Source organism: Pongo abelii, chromosome 22 (assembly GCF_028885655.2).
Source record: "Pongo abelii isolate AG06213 chromosome 22, NHGRI_mPonAbe1-v2.0_pri, whole genome shotgun sequence".
Classification (NCBI taxonomy): domain Eukaryota; kingdom Metazoa; phylum Chordata; class Mammalia; order Primates; family Hominidae; genus Pongo; species Pongo abelii.
In genome coordinates, this window is record NC_072007.2 from 23,559,268 (window position 1) to 23,577,267 (window position 18,000).

Genomic DNA, 18,000 nt, shown 5'->3' on the forward strand with positions numbered 1-18,000 from the left:
CTATATTTCAATGGAATGCAAAGCTGTACCTCTTTATACCCCCACTTTGTTATTAATATCACATATGATATTTTCTTATTGAGTATCTATGAACACTCATTTATGCAAATTTATGCTTCATTTTTTAAACTCCATAGCAATATTTTGAAAGTATTGTGCACCATCATTATGACAGTAGAGATTTCTATGTCTGTTTTTATATGTACATTTAATAGAGAGGTTTCTATTTTCATATGCTTTTATGATGTGCAGCAACATTTCATTTTTGGACATGATAGACTTTCATTTACATTTCCTTTAGGACTGTTCTAGCGGTTAATAACACACTCAACTTTTATTTATTTTGGAAAGGCTTAGTTTTTTTTTTATTATTTCTGAAGTGAAATTATTCCAGTTGAAGGTTTTTGTTTGGCAGTATTTCTTCTTGTTTAATTACCTTGTCATCTGGGGAGTTCTCAGCTACATTTTACAATAACCTCTTTATTACTTTTTTCCTATATTGTTTTTCTAAGACTCCTTTTATAAATACAATGGTCCAGTTGATGGTGCTCAGTAAGTCTCATATTTCATCTTTTTTTCTCTATTCTGTTTAAAAAATGTTTTCATGCCTCAGTATTTATAAGTACAATGTCATCAATTGCATTTTTTTCTGCTTTATTAAGTCTGCTTTTGTGACTGTTGATTAAATTTTTAATATAGTTATTGTGTTCTTTAGATTCACAATTTTTGTTGGTTTTTAAAAATCTTTTTATTAATAATCTCATTTTCTTCATGTGTCACTTCTTCTAATATTCTTTTGTTGTCTAAGTTCTGTTTTTGTTCATTAAGCAGTTTTTTCTAATTACATTTTATTGAAAACTGCACTGAATGCTAAATGTCTACCTTTACAATTAACAAATACAGTAATGGTAACTCACACTAAAACAAAACATACTTCTGATAGCCATTATTTTTCTTCTTGGGACAATTTTAAAGTTTTTCTTTTGTCACAAAAACAGGAATGTACCTATACAAAGGCTCAAAATCGGCCATCATTTTAAACAAAAATGCAATGATTCACAAAAGACTATGACTAGAACATGTAACTAATTGATACAAATCTAATAGGATTTGTTAAAATCAGCCACATCCAATACATCTGAAGTGTTCTTGTATAAAATACCACGTGAAGAAAAGAAGACTATCAGTGTCTAAAAAAGTGGGTTTGGTCATAGACAATCTGACAAGTTACAACTAAAAGTGTTTCCTGTGACATAAGGAAATGCAATATTATTTTTCTTGAACCCTTTTAGCTCAAGACTTTCCACTCAATAAAATAGCAGAGGATCTGAAACTGAGAAAATATGCTTGATTACAAACAGCTTGTGAAACTTAATACTTTTTTTTTTGCATTATCGGAGGCATTTACTGAACTTAACGACCAACTTGCCCGCTCAGTATGCAGTTCAGATGTGAGAGACGCTTCTCTGTACAGGAGCCTGTACTGTCCTCAGTCGTATGCATGCAGGTGTCTACACAGGCAAACAGTTTACTCCACATTTTCTAGGAATGTGATCTTCCTATTAGCACAAAGAGGTAACCAGTCCCTGTAGACTGAAGGGATTCAAGTCACAGGATGGGGATTTCCTCTTCATGGTTTTTATTTTGATGTTTGAACTCTTAATGCAACATTCTAAGCAGGGTGTTCAGGACCTGCTGTGCCCAAGAGACTGATAAAAGAAAAAGTTCTATTTATTCTTTGTGATTTGATCACAGATGAAAAACTTAACATGCAATAACAGAAGCTGGTCATTAATAAATCACACCCTAGTCTTTCAGAGCTTTCGTAAGCAGACGACATCTTCAGTTTTCTAGCTCTTGTAGTTTTAACACTGCAACATTAATGATGCGTATGTCCAGAATCAGCTAAAAAGACCGTCAGATTCTTTTTCTCTTAGTTCATCTATTTTTCACTGTCCTTGTTCCCAAGTATATCTGAATGATTACCTTCCGGCATTCTCTGCTATTGCTCGTTGGGGTGCTCTCGATTGTCCCCGTGTTTTGTGGGCTGGTTGGGAGAGGGCGCTTGGGAAGGATGTGCCACTGTCGGGAGGTTGTGAGTCACCGGTATGCCTCCAGGGATGATCCCTTCCATGGGTTCAGGAAGTCCTCCTGAAGCCACGCCCAGGATGCCTGGATGAATTGCTTGCTGGTCTATTACTGACCAAAGCGCTGATGTGATAAAGAATTCCTTGTTCACACAGTTTCTTAAGCTTCCTGGGATGTGACATGTGATGGCTCGGCAGATCTCTGTGACAGCTGCCTCCCTCATCTGCTGTGACACCTGCTTGCTGTAGCAGGCAGTGTGAGGAGTGCAAATGAGATTCGGGGCATCTTTCAAGGGACCCTGAGCAAAGCTAAAGGGCTCCGACTCATTCACGTGGAGAGCTGCCCCTAGTATCCTGCCCTCCTTGAGGGCCTATGCTAAGGCTTTCTCATCCACCAGGCCACCACCGGCTGCGTTCACAAGGAATGCTCCCTGCCTCATCTGCTTTATGGTAATTCATTGATGAGGTGGTGTTTATGTTCGTTGAGATTGCAGTTCAAGGAGACGCAGTCGCTCTGATACAGCAAATCCTGCAGGGTGTAGACCCTCTGCACGCCCAGGGACTGCTCGATCCCATCCTGCAAGTAGGGGTCATAAAATACGACGCTGAATTCAAAGGCCGTGTCTGGAACTGCAAACGCCTGCTGCGTGCAATGAGGCCCAGTGTCTCCCAATGAATGCGGGCGGCTCCCGAGGCCACCTCACGGATCTGCTCCACGCTCTGAACCCGCGTGCCTTCCCGCTGTGCTGGTGCACCCAAGTGTTCCTCCGGTACATATTGAGGATGTGGCAGAAGGTAGAGTCAGCTGTCTCTTCCACGGCTGCGGACGGGATGTTTCACACAGCAATTTCGAGCTCACCAGCAGCCTTGATGTCCACGTTGTCATAGCCACTGCCCACCCGCACGATCACTCTCAGGGCCTTGAAATTTGCCAGGTCCTCCCTGGTGAGGTGATGGTGTGGTACATCATGGCACCCACAGCTCCATTTAGAACTTTCTCGTGGATCTCCTGCGTGGACTGCATCACAGAAGGCCACGGTGGCCAGGTCCTTCAGGATGGGCATGTCCACAGTGCAGTCGTGGCCGACTACCAGCGCCGCCAGGGAGCAGGGATGCAGGGGGCCTTTCATGATCTGGGGGCGAATTCCTTCACAAATTCTGTCCAGTCGCTATCTCTTAAGTTTGCGTTTATCCACAAGGGCCATTCTTTACAGAACGTTGCAACTCTCAGATCAAAAGGCAAAGCAGTTCTCTAAGAACTTAGGGGAATTCTCAACAGTCTGTGTGCATGACGCCACTATGAACCCAATATAAATTTGTTCACAAACTCTATAGTTCACACGATGGGCTGTCCATCTTTTCAAGGGAATATAGCTTCATTGGTTCAAAACCATTTAAGGTGATGAAACCCGTTTGCTTGCAACTCAGCCACCATCGTGCAGTCAGTCAACGAATCTCACCATGACCCCAGGTCTGGAGCTCTTGAAGTCCGCGACTGCTGGGGGTGGAGGCGGCTTCAGCCCATTGCAGCCAGGTCCCTGCTCCTGCTCTGAGCCTCGGGCATGGGTTGGGGGTCCACCTGGGTGTCCCGCATGGTCTTGAGGCTCCTCCCTTGCCGGGGCGCCGCGGACCAGAGGAGTGCTGGTGTCATTAAGGAGCTTTGATAATTATTTTGATTTTTAAAATTATATAATGCAAAAACAACAACAACAACAAAGAATAAACCTACAAATTTTGACCCTTAAAAGTCAACAAAGATTTGTAAAGGTCAATATTTGTAGGTTTATTTTATTTCTTCAATTGGGACATGTTTTCTGCCATGTCTGTGTGCCCTGCAATATTTTGATGAGATTCAGAAATTTATAAAACAACTGTGTAATGTAGTATGTACAAACTTTCTTACTACAAGATAATACAGCAATCAGTGAGGCTGTACATTCTGGTGCTTCATTAACAGGGTCTTCAATGTGTCTTCTCTGGGCTTCTGTGTGTATTTTTAAGGTAAAGATATTTTTCCCATTGCTTTCCAGACACAGTAGTCCTTTGCTTCCACAGTTGATTGCAGTGTTTGTTCTCCGAGGCTGTGATAAGCATGCAACTTCTTTTCTCAGCACTCATAAATTGTCATTCTCATTACTCTGCCTTTTCCTTTAGCACTCCCTGTTGCGGGAGACAGAATCTAGTCATCAGTGGTAGCCCAAAAAGCCAAACCTTTGAACATATGTTCCACTGTTCTCATTCTATACAGAGGGAGATACTAAAAGTTGGGCGTTTTCTCTTGAGCCCAATTGCTGTACTGGGAAAGAAGAACGGATGTGGTGAATATAAGCCAGACCTGGTTGCCTTTGTACAGCAAGCTTTTCCAACCAGTCTTATTTTGCTGTTGTTATGGCTCTGTTTTATTTTAGACTTTTAGCAGCCTGCAGCCATAGTTTTTGGACTGTCTCTAGTGATAAGTGGGAAAGGGGGATGAGGAAAGGGCCTTACTGGCTCATCCGGAGACAGAAACTAAGAACTCATGGCTGTAGTCTCCCTTAGATGCCCTGTTCTACAGTAAAGGAAATATCTTTGGAATGTAAAAAGAGAGAATAATAGGCATCACCCCGATAGGAAAGAATGAACAAATAACAAAGATGAGAGGTGCAAAGGCCAAGGAGAAAACCTTAAAAATGTGGTGTTAGAAGTTCTGCTTCAATGAAATTAGTTCTGGAAACTCCTAGATTTACTCCTTTGGCTGCCACAGATGGAAATTTCCTGCCCTATGCTTATTATGCTCTTAAATCTTCTAAGCCTTCTCCTGTGCCTCCGCTAACATTCCAGGGCATTAACAGTGAGAGCCAATGTTCTCCTCTTCTTTCTGCTATTCCTGTGAAGGCCTTGTACTCTCAGTACTTTTCCGTTGTTTTTGGGGATCTGGGAAAATCTGCACATTTTGTGAGACTTCTATATTAAGCTATTTTGCAAAAATCTGTGCCTCGTGTCAGAAGTTTGTGAGAGAAAAAGTGCAGACATTGGGGTTTGGTTCACATATTTCAGAAACACCAAGCACAAATATTTCCCCTTCATAATTTTCAGTCCTATGATTTCAAATCTGATCCTGCAAAATAATGGGAAAAAAATTGTATCAGAGCCCAAAGTACCTCAGCACGTATGATAAAGTTGAATCTTCTATTTCACTTTATTCTTTTTTTCATCTCTGGTAATGTAGGTCAAAAAGTTTTCTTTTACTTAGTAGGAACTAACTTAGAAATGTGAACTCTATATGCCAAGCGCCTCACCTGTGGAATAGTTTATTGTATCTACTCATCTCAAAGAATCTTAAAAGACCTTAATGCCATAGCAAAACTTAGAAACTTGCCAAGAATAGAATAAATTCTTAATTGTTACATTATTTCCTAATGAGTTATTTTATTAATTAATCTTACATAAAGCTTAGTGGGACTGCGATCTGTACGTTTTACCTGTCCTATTTTTATGTATGCCAAATTAGCCTATAATTTTAGCTTCAGGGGTTTCAGAATAGCATATTTGAACTTATGTGTTATATAAAAAGTGAATTAGATACTTAGTATGCATATCACATTAAGAAAAGTTTTAGTTTGTCTAAGTTTACTGCATAGAAAAACTTATTAATGTTTCCATTTACTTTCCTTAACAATTATCTGAATGATAGTATAATTTATTTCTAATTGCTTATTATATAGTAGTGTCCCATAGCATATTTTAGAATATTCATGTTGTTCCCATATTTTAAAATATAAGGCTTTGCTTTGCTTTTAAAAAAATAAATTATAGGCCGGTGTGGTGGCTCATACCTGTAATCCCAGCACTTTTAGGAGGCCAAGGTGAGGTCAGGAGTTCAACACCAGCTTGGCCACCATGGTGAAACCCCGTCTCTACTAAAAATACAAAAAAAAAAAAAAAAAAAAAAAAATAGCCGGGAGTGGCAGCGGGTGCCTGTAATCCCAGCTACTTGGGAGTCTGGGGCAGAGAACTGCTTGAACCTCAGAGGCAGAAGTTGCAGTGAGCCGAGGTCTCGCCACTACACTCCAGCCTGGGTGACAGAGTGAGACTCCATCTCAAAAAATAAAATAAAATAAAATAAAATAAAAATAAATTATAGCCTTTCCACTTGTATAAAAAGAGGAGTAATATATTAAGAACATAATAAAACATGTCTCTAATATCATTGAAATCTTTATTAAAATTTTCTTCTAAATGCTCTTTATGGGAGGTTATAATGCATTTGTTGTGAAATTTTGTTACTCTAATCATAGGCTAATAATTCAAAATCTGCTCTTTATGGGTGCCCAGTTATGGTTGAACATTGTAGTTATCTAGAAAGAGTCTTCTTCGGTTGTATGCTTTTTTAATTTGGTATTTCACAGGTTAATGTTTATTTAATTTTTTGTAATATTTATATTCCTGTATTTCCTTGTTAGGATAGGTGGACTTTCATCACTGAATTGTGATTTTAGATTCTGCCTATATAATTTTATATGACTATATTCAACTCTGTACACTTTAAGAGAGTGTAGAAAAAAAGTCAAATATAAATCAACCATATGTCTATTTCCAACATAATTCTCTGTTCATTTGCCTGTATAAACAATACTAATACTTTATTTATGACTTGTGTGTTTGTTTTATTAGTTGCTGATCAATTATTTTTTTAATCCTCTCTGAGTGAGTAGTTGTGGAAATTGTTCTAATTTCCACATCTGTTAATGAATCTATATTACTTTTGTGTGAGGGAAACACTTCTGTGATTTGAAGATAATTTTTTTTGACCTCTGAACTTTTATTGGCCTCCTGCTCCCCAAAGGGACCTTGCTTCTACTGGCTCAGCACCTCAAAACGTCAGTGTTGGTCTCAGACACCACTTTGCCATCCACTGTCCTGCGGGGGGTGGTCTTTTGGATGGTTTGCAGGTATTTGCTGCTGTCCAGAGCATCGTCAAGATTGAAGTCCTCCCTGTCTTCTAGCAGGCAGCAGTAGGTGGCAATCTCAGCCTCCAGCTTGACCTTGATGTTCTGCGGGGCCTCATGCTCCTGGGCCTGGTGCCCCTCTTCCCATGTCTGTGTCAGCTCTGACTCCAAATGCAGCAGAATCCTATTGAGCTGCTCCATCTGCATCTACTTCCCTCAGGCTCTTCTTCAAGCTGGCCTTCAGATTTCTCATCGAGTCCAGGTCGATATCCAAGGGCTGGACTGTACATCTCAGCTCCCTAAGAGTCATCTCAGCAGCTCCGATCTCAGTGGACTGCATGGTGACTACTGTGGTGCTGTCCTCAGTCTGCTGGGATCAGTACTTGTTCAATTCCTCTCAGTTTTTCTGAGCCATCTCGTGATATTGGGCCCAGATGCCTGCCATGATCTTGCCAAAGTCCTGTGACTTGGGGATATCTATCTCCATGGTCAACCAAGAGCTGGCAAGCAGGGCTTGTAGACCTTTAACTTCCTCCTCATGGTTCTTCATGAAGAGCAGCTATTCCTTGAGGGCCTCAATCTCTGTCTCCAGCAGCAGCTGAGTGACACTGGTGTTATCAGTGATGTCGCTCTCCATAGACTGGCACATGGCCAACTCTGTCTCACACTTTAAAGTCATCAGCAGTAAAGTGGTCATTGTCAGTCTGCAGGACGATGCAGGCACTGTCCACAGAATTGGCAAAGATCTGAGTTCTCAGGTCCTCGATGGTCTTGAAGTAATGCCTTCAGTCTCTGACCTGGGGACCCTTCTTCTCCAGGTGCTCCCGGATTTTGCTCTCCAGCTTCTGATTCTCAGTTTCCAGGCTCCTCACTCTGTCCAGCTAGGAGGCCAGGCGGTTGTTCAGGCCTTGCATGGTCTCCTTCTCATTCTGGATGCCACCCTTACCCGCCAGACCCCTGGCAATCCCCATGGCTAGGACCCCAGACCCCAAGCTGTCGTGGAAGCTGGTGGAATGGGACACAGAGATCCAAGAGCCCCAGCTCCCAGCACCTGCATAGAAGCTGGCTGCGCTGCTGACCTGCTGGATGCTTTAGCTAGGCAACTGGACAGATCCCAGAGACCGGTAGTTGCTGGAGAAGGTGCGGAGGGAGTGGGGAAGCTCGCTCTGTCTGGGGAGGAAAGTGAGAGGACAGGACTCAGGTTTTGCCGAGGACCTGAAGGTAATTACTGAAATGCATTATAATTCTATTTCACTTACAAATTATTGTTGTTTACATTGTTATAAGCAACACAAAAAATTGACAATTATTTACAATTTTACAATAATTTACAATGACTATATAGTTTAGACTTGTTAAGCATATTGACATTATGCGAGATATCTCTAGAACATTTTTATCTTACAAAACTAAAACTCAATACACCTGAAACCACTGCCCATCTTCTCCTTTGTTCAGCCCTTTACAAATGCCATCTTATTCTCTGTTTCTCAGGCCGTTACTACTTTAGATATTTTATACATGTGGATTCACACAGTATCTGTCTTGTAGCTGGCTTATTTTATTTAGCATGATGTCATCAAAATTTTATATTTATTGTAGATTGAAGGTTTTCTGCTTTTCAAAAGCTGAGTAATATTCTATTGTTTTTAAATTCCAAATTGTATTCATTCATTCATTTGTTGAGGGAAGTATGGATTGCTTTAACCTACTGATTTTTGTAAATAAAGCTACAATAAATATGTGAGAGTTTACATCTTTTTTGCATTCTGTTTTATTAGTCATCTGTCTTTATGCCAGTAACAAACTACTTTGATTGTAATGCTTCCAACATTTTTTCTCTTTTCGAAAATTGTAGAATTCTTTGTGGTCCCCTGAAATTCCATATACTTTTGGGAGTCACATTTTCTGTTTCTGTCAAAAATCAAATTAAGAATTTCATAGGGATTGTATTAAATCTGTAGCTCACTTCGGGCATTATAGACATGTTCAGAATATTAAGTATTCTAACTCTTGAACAAAAGCATGTTCAAGAGTAAATTGTTTAATTTTCATGTATTTGTGAATTTTATTAATTTTCTTCAGTTAGTGATTTCTAGTTTTAATCCTTTTTGGTCAGAAATTACAGTCTGTAACATTCAATTTTTTTATTACACTTTAAATTCTAGGGTACAAGTGCAGAATATGCTAGTTTGTTACATAGGTATACATGTGCCATGTTGGTTTGCTGCACCCCTCAACTCATCATTTACATTAGGTATTTCTCTTAATGCTATTCCTTCCATAGCCCTCGCCCCTAAACAGGCCCCGGTATGAGATTTTTCCTGCTGTGTGTCCGTGTGTTCTCATTGTTCAACTCCCACCTATCAGTGAGAACATACAGTTTGGTTTTCTGTTCTTGTGATAATTTGCTGAGAATGATGGTTTCCAGCTTCATCCATGTCCCTGCAAAGGACATGAACTCATCCTTTTTTTTATGGCTGCATAGTGTTCCATGGTGCATATGCGCCACAATTTCTTAATCCAGTCTATCATTGATGGACATTTGGGTTGGTTCGAAGACTTTGCTATTTTAAACAGTGCCGCAATAAACATACATGTGCATGTGTCTTTATAGTAGCATCATTAATAATCCTTTGGGTATATACCCAGTAATGGGATTGCTGGGTCAAATGGTATTACTGGTTCTAGATCCTTGAGGAATCACCACACTGCCTTCCACCATGGTTGAACTAATTTAAACTCCCACTCACAGTGTAAAAGTGTTCCTATTTTTCCACATCCTCTCCAGCATCTGTTGTTTCCTGACATTTTAATGATCGCCATTCTAACTGGCGTGAAATGGTATCTCATTGTGGTTTTGATTTGCATTTCTCTGATGACCAGTAATGATGAGCAATTTTTCATAAGTCTATTGGCTGCATAAATGTCTTCTTTTGAGAAGTGTCTGTTCATATCCTTTCCCCACTTTTTGATGGTTTTTTTTCTTGTAAATTTGTTTAAGTTATTTGTAGATTCTGGATATTAGCCCTTTGTCAGATGGGTAGATTGTAAAAATTTTCTATGATTCTGTAGGTTGCCTTTTCACTCTGATAGTTTTGTTTGCTGTGCAGAAGCTTTTTAGTTTAATTAGATCCTATTTGTCAATTTTGGCATTTGTTGCCATTGCTTTTGGTGTTTTAGTCATGAAATCTTTGCCCATGCCTATGTCCTGAATGGTATTGCCTTTGTTTTCTTCTAAGTTTTTATGGTTTTAGGTCTTACATTTAAGTCTTTAATCCATCTTGAGTTAATTTTTGTATACAGTGTAAGGAAGGGATCCAGTTTCAGTTTTCTGCACACGGCCAGCCAGTTTTTGCAGCACCATTTATTAAACAAGGAATCCTTTTCCCATTTCTTGTTTCTGTCAGGTTTGTCAAAGATCAGATGGTTGTAGATGTGTGGTGTTATTTCTGAGGCCTCTGTTCTGTTCCATTGGCATATATATGTTTTGGTACCAGTAGCATGCTGTTTTGGTTATTGTACCTTGTAGTGTAGATTGAAGTCAGGTAGCGTGATGCCTCCAACTTTGTTCTTTTTGCTTAGGATTGTCTTGGCTATGCGGGCTCTTTTTGGTTCCATATGAATTTCAAAGTAGTTTTTTCCAGTTCTGTGAAGAAAGTCAATGATAGCTTGATGGGAATGGCATTGAATCTGTAAGTTACCTTGGGCTTTATGGCCATTTTCACGATATTGGTTCTTTCTATCCATGAGCATGGAATGTTCTTCCATTTGTTTGTGTCCTCTTTTATTTCATTGAGCAGTGGTTTGCAGTTCTCCTTGAAGAGGTCCTTCATATCCCTTGTAAGTTGGATTCCTAGGTATTTTATTCTCTTTGTAGTAATTGTGAATGGGAGTACACTCATGATTTGTCTCTCTGTCTGTCTGTTATTGGCGTATAGAAATGCTTGTGATTTTTGTACACATTGATTTTGTATCGTGAGACTTTGCTGAAGTTGCCTATCAGCTTAAGGAGATTTTGAGCTGAGACGATGGGGTTTTCTAAAGTAAAATCATGTCATCTGAAAACAGGTACAATTTGGCTTTCTCTTTTACTAATTAAATACACTTTATTTCTTTCTCTTGCCTGATTGCCCTGGTCAGAACTTCCAACACTATGTTGAATAAGAGTGGTGAGACAGGGCATTCTTGTCTCATGCCAGTTTTCCATGGGAATGCTTCCTATTTTTACACATTCTGTATGATATTGGTGGTGGGTTTGTCATAAATAGCTCTTATTAATTTGAGATGCATTCCATCAATACATAGTTTATTGAGAGTTTTTAGCATGAAACGCTGTTGAATTTTGTCGAAGGCCTTTTCTGCACCTATTGAGATAATCATGTGTTTTTTTTGTCTTTGGTTCTGTTTATGTGATGAATTATGTTTACTGATTTGCGTATGTTGAACCAGCCTTGCATCCCAGGGATTAAGCCGACTTGATCATGAGGGATAAGTTTTTTGATGTGCTGCTGGATTTGGTTTGCCAGTATTTTATTGAGGATGTTTGCATTGATATTCATCAGGGATATTGGCTTAAAATTCTCTTTTTGTGTGTGTGTCTCTGCCAGGCTTTGGTATCAGGATGATTCTGGTCTCATAAAATGAGTTAGGGAGGATTCCCTCTTTTTCTATTGATTGGAGTAGTTTCAGAAGGGATGGTATCAGCTTCTCTTTGTAGCTCTGGTAGAATTCGTCTGTGAATCCGTCTGGTCCTGGACTTTTTTTGGTTGGTAGGCTATTAATTGTTGCCTCAATTTCAGAACCTGTTATTGTTCTATTCAGAGATTCAACGTCTTCCGGTTTAGTCTGGGGTGGGGGTGTATGTGTCCAGGAATTTACCCATTTCTTCTACATTTTCTAGTTTATTTGCGTAGAGGTATTTATAGTATTCTCTGATGGTAGTTTGTATTTTTGTGGGATTGGTGGTGATATCCCCTCTATCATTTTTTATTGCATCTATTTGATCCTTTTGTCTTTTCTTCTTTATTAGTCTTGTTAGTGGTCTAGCTATGTCCCTGATCTTTTCAAAAAACCAGCTCCTGGATTCATTGATTTTTTCAAGAGATTTTGTAACATTCAAATTTTCAAAAATTCTGTTAGAAATTGTTTTTTGGCTTAATAGTTATTTTTTGGAGAATGTTTTATGAGCTTTTGAGAAGATTGTGAGTCTTGTTGTTGTGTAGAGTGTTCTCTATGTTACATCAAATTGCTTTACAGTATTTTCATGTCCTTTGTTTTCTTTTTAATATTCTATCTGGCTTTATTATTAATTACAGAACAGGTATATTAAAATATTGTACTTTTAGTGTATCGCTGTTTTTTGCTTTTGTTCTGTCAAGATAGTATTGATGTATTTTAAAATTCTCATGTGAGGTGTACATATATGTGTGTGTACACATAATTAGATATATACACACAATTAAATAAATGTATATAATTTTCATAGGTTTCCAGTGAATAAACCCTTTTATTATTTTTTCCTTTGTTTTCTTTGACAAGTTTAATTTATAATACATTTTATAAACTGAGACAGTTATTTAAAAAGTGTTTTTGCATAATATAATTGTGACCTAGTCTGTCCCCATTTGGTTAAGATTTGCATAAAACTTTTTTGATGCATCTTGCCACTTTTAGTCTGTTTTTGTTACTATATAGTACAATGGCTCATATCTTCCATCCTTGCATTTTAGGAGATTGAGGTGGGAGGATCACTTGAGCCCAGGAGTTTGAGACCAGCCTGGGAAACAAAGCAATACAGTGTCTCTAAAATAAATAAATAAATAAATAAATAAATTTGAGTCCCCTGTAGACAGATGTGATTAGATTTTCTTTTTTTTAAATCTCTGTACTCAATTTATGACTTTTGGTTCAGAAGTTTAGTTTGTGAGTAGTTACATAATTTCCTGTATTTGAAGGAATTACTTTTGACACTTTGTGGAGTAAAAGTTAAATATTAAATTTGAACTCAATTGAGCATGGGCTCAAACAATGGTCACCAAGTCCCGGAACAGGTTGTGTGAGCCCATTGAGGCATCATCCAGCGCTATTTCGGCTAAACCTCTATTTCAATTTATTCCTATATGTTAGTTTTTGAAAAACAATAGAAGATCACAAAAAAGAAGTTGAACTTTTAGTGTTCCTTGAGCCCAGCCATGAGGGGCCCTCCTGACTGGACTTCACGCCAAATAACTAATTAGAAAAAGAGCTAGGGCTCCAGACTGCGCCAAAGCTTCATGAGATCTCTGCTCATCCGTGCACGGACAAGTGGTCAACTCTGGAGCCCAGGATGTTGCTTCCCAGTCTGGTGGTGAATCCTCCATAGTCTGGTGAGTATATATATACATATATATATATTCCGTTCTCCCCTTCCCATTGCAACTTGCTTACTATGTCACATGCTTATTATATCTGCATTGCCATTTATGTGCTATAAAGTCTGTTTACCCTTAAAGGTATTGTGTGTGTGTCTTTTCTTCACCCTTTGCGCGTTTCCCACACAGAACATTTTTGGTGTCACGAACAGGATCCGAAAGGGAAATCATGCCATTTTTTGACTGCAGGGACCAGACTGAGAGCTCGGGGACTTTCCATATCCTCGGATGGGAACTCCCCCAGTTCTCCCCCTTGGCCATTCAGTGGTCCAAGGGAACTGGCCTTTCCGAAAATTGGGAATCTAAATTAGTGTGTTTTAAATCATTGGCTGTGCATGCGGTGATGCAGGGAATCCCAGTTGGTAAATGGGATGCTGAGGGAAATTTCCCGGTATGGATGGTGCTTGGTTACTGCTTATAAGTTAATATGCCAATATAGGGACTGGTTGCTACAAGAGAAATGTATGCCGGAAAAAGGAAAATGCTAATCTGACTTCCAGACTGGCCCTGGCCCAATGCCAGGACTATGTCTTGACTGATCAGGCTCAAAGTTATCAACCTATTGCTGAAAAAACAGCAGTCTGAGTGGCCCAGTCAGGGTAAAACTGAAGAACTAGTCAGCCGGGGCTTGGAGCGGGTCAAAACCCAAATCCTATCTCAAGGATGGGAAGTTAACCCTAGTAAAATTCAAGGACCTCCACAAACTGTAAAGTTCCTTGGCAGCCTATGGACTTCAGGGAAACAGCCCATTTTACCAAAGGCTAAGGCTAAAATACTGGAATTTGCAACCCTACCACTGAAAAGGAGGTCCAAAATTTTATTGACTTGTTTGGATTCTGGAGACATCATTTTCCCCACTTGGGTAACATTTTACAACCTCTGCATGCAGTCACTAGAAAACACTATGACTTTCACTGGAGAGAGAAAGAGAGCCTGGCTTTTCAACAAGCCAAACAAGCAGAGCAACTGGCCCTGGATCTATGGCCCTTACAGGATGGGCCAGTAGAACTGCAAGTAACTGTCCGAGATCAACATGTTAATTGGAGCCTTAGGTAGAAACAAGATGGGAAGAGGATACCTTTGGGGTTTTAGACCTAGAAGCTGCCAGAGACTGGCAAAGCTTATACTCTCTTTGAGAAGCAGCTGTTGGCCTGCTACTGGGCTCTACAGGAAACAGAACACCTTTGTTTTAATCATGACGTTTTTATAAGGCCCAAAATTCCTATTATGACTTGGGTCATTAGCTCCCTCAAAACTCATTGAATAGGGTACACTCAAAAAAGTAGCATCATAAAATGGAAATGGTACATACAAGACCAGGCTAAGCCGGAACCAAAAGGGGTATCATTTTTACATGAGGATGTGCAAAACTTGCCTTCTCAGGAAACCACCGAGCAAGTCCTGCAGATAGCACAGAGGATTAGAAACACGCTTGGTTTACTGATGGTTCTGCCAAAAACATTGGTGGGACCCGATGCTGGGAGGCTGTGGCTTATAATCCTGCTAAAAACATAAGCATTTCTGATGAAGGGAGGGATGTCAGCAGTCAGCTGGCTGAGCTAGTAACTGTCCTCCGAGCTATTCAGGAGGAGGCCAGAGGGATTTGTTACTTGTATACTTACTCTTGGTCGGTAGCAAGTGGTCTTACTACCTAGATGCCCAAATGGCAATGAAACAAATGGTCAATTGAAAATAAAGAGGTTTGGCGAAAACACTACTGGGAAGATATATGAATCCTGGCGCACACTACCATTGTCGCTGTTTTCCATATTGATGTTCATGAATCTCTGCTTTCTCCTTTGACAGACTAATCAGCAGGCAGATCAAAATTTCCACCATAAATGCAAACTTGGATGTGGATGAATGGACAACAACATGTTTAAGACTGGCAATGAGACACATTATAATGTATAGTGGTATAATTGATAGTAATTACCGGGGATAATTAAAGTTCACTTTATACAATACCACTCCAGATTCTTTTGCTACAAGACCGCAGAGGCGGGTTGCTCAATTTTCGGTGGTACCTTGTTAACAATTAACCCCTGAGGAAATCTCTGCCCCAACAGAGACTACGTACAGAACTGGGAGATTCAGACCCACTGGTACAGGTAGCTTAATTCCTGGCGCCAAAATATGGATACAGCATCCATCAGATCCCGCCCCTAAGGCTGGTGACCTTGTAGCTATGGGAACAGAAAATAAAGGGGTAGCACAATTTCCTAAAGATGAAAAACAATATTATGTTCCCCTCCATTTTTCTTATTACGGAGAATAACCTATCTGCTAGTAATCAGTACCTGGGTCATCACGTCTGAGGCAGAGAATGAGTTCATCATCTGGGCAGCCACCGCTGCAACAGAAGCAAACCACAGTCAATGCTGGCTGTGCACCAAATTGCCAGAGGCCACTGGAAATGAACTACCTTGGGGAATTGCCCCTGCCAACATTTCTGAATGGCTATGTCGGTACCAATGGGGCCACAACAACAACACTTGCAATCCAACCTGGACTTCCTTTGCTAATTTAATAATACCTCGATACACTATAATTATAGTATAACCATTGCTGTCCACTGGGGGGCCCTCTGGGTATGCAGATCCTATGGGTGGTGATACCTGGCCCCATATTGGATGGGGAGATGCACTTGGGGGTGCCATTAATTCCATTCATCATCTGGGATAGTATTTTCCTCCCCAGTAATCTAGATGCTTACAAACATTGCTGGTTATGAACGTGCCAGACTCCCTGGTGGTGGTACCCTATCACAGTATTCTTCCCTGCCCCGGTACCATCCTGCTTCAGCAACAAATTAAAATATGAAGCTTACATGTAGAAAAAGCTCTTAATGATAGTAGCACTGGACTTATGTTGTTACCAGATGAATTTGCTCAGCTGTGTACTGTTGTGTTGCAAAATTGAATGGCATTAGGTATGCTTACCGCAGCCCAAAGAGGGTTTGAGCCTTGCTGCATACTGAATATTGTGTGTATATCACTGAAAATTCTCACAATATTACTCTCCTTGCCCAATGCAAGGACAAGTAAAACAGTTAGAATCTAACCATCGGGACCCCATCATGGACTGGCTGTCACGCTGGCATTGGCGTTGGCCATGGTGGGTGCGGTTTTTATTAATTGTGCTTTTAATTCTCCTCTGCTTACCCTGTATCTGTAATCTATACCAATTGTGCCTTCCCTGTATATGTGTAAAAATATTTTCCTACAATTGAGCATCAAATTAAGGCTGAATGTGGAGGAAAAGTTAAATAATATATTTGATCTCAATGAACACGGACAGAAACAATGGTCACTAAGTCCCGGAACAGCTTGTGTGAGCCCCTTGAGGTGTTCACCCAGCGCTGTTTCTGAGAAATAGTTATTGAAAAACAACAGACAATCGCAAAAACAAGTTGGCCTTTTCGTGTTCCTTGAGCCCAGTTTTGAAGGGCCCTTGTGACGGGGCATCATGCTAAACAACTCATTATAAAAAGAGCTAGGGCCCTAGGCCACGCCAAAAGTTCATAAAACCTCTCCTTGTCTGTGCACAGATGGGCAGGCTACTCTGGAGCCCAGACTGTTGCTTCCCGGTCTGGTGATGAATCCTCCGTAGTCTGGTGAGTGTGGTGTTTGACTCTGGAGCTTAGGCTGTTGCTTTCCTATGGGCAAATCCCAGGGAACAGAGGAGGGTCACATCAAATAGTAGATGAGTCAAGAGATATGTCACAATGACTCCTGTATGCAGGGTCCAGACAGGAAACTCAACATCGTTTTGGTGCTGAGCCCAGCAATATGTTACAATGCCTTCTGAGGGAAGAACCAAGGCAAAAAAGTGGTGTCACTTTGGTGTTAACTCCATTGATATTTCACAATCCCCACTTGAGCAGGAATCAGTCAGCAGAAGAAAGTTACATAACTTGAGTGATGGGTGCAGAGATATGTCACAATGCCCTCTGTAGGCAGGGCACAGGCCAGAGTGTTACATCGCCTGGGTGTTGAACCCACCAGTATGTGACAACTCCTCATATGTGGGCAGAGCACAGGCAGAAGTGTCACATAACCTGGGTGCAGGGCCCAGTATATTTCACGATGCCTCCTGTGGGCAGTGCCAAAGTAGAAGAAGAGACAACCATCACCTGTGAGCAGGCCCAGCAATACATCATTATGCACACAGTGGACAGCACTAAGACGTGAGAATAGAGTCACATTACACAGGTGTTCTGCCCAGTGATATGGCACAATACCCAAAATATGCAAGGCCCAGGCAAAAGAGGAAAGTCATATCTCCTAAGTGCTGGTTTGAGTGATGTGTCACTATCTCCCTGTTGGGCAGGTTCCAGGCAGAAGAGGAGAATCATGTCACCTAGGTGATGAATAAAAAGATATTTCATAATACCATGTGGGCAGTGCCCCTGCAAGAGAGTTGCATCATCTATATTTTGGACCAAAAAGTCATAATACACGATGTATGCAGAGCCCAGGGGAAAAAAAAGGGGGCGCGACACCTGAGTGCTGGGTTCAGCAATATGTCACGATACCCCCTTAGGGGAAGGCCCAGGAAAGACAGTCACAT

At 40.5% G+C, this 18,000-nt stretch overlaps 2 pseudogenes; both read right to left on the minus strand.

The window, feature by feature from the left end:
- Positions 1-1,362: 1,362 nt before the first annotated feature.
- LOC129052412 (C-terminal-binding protein 2-like) lies at positions 1,363-15,964 on the minus strand (annotated as a pseudogene).
- LOC100461768 (keratin, type I cytoskeletal 18-like) lies at positions 6,722-15,737 on the minus strand (annotated as a pseudogene).
- Positions 15,965-18,000: the final 2,036 nt, after the last annotated feature.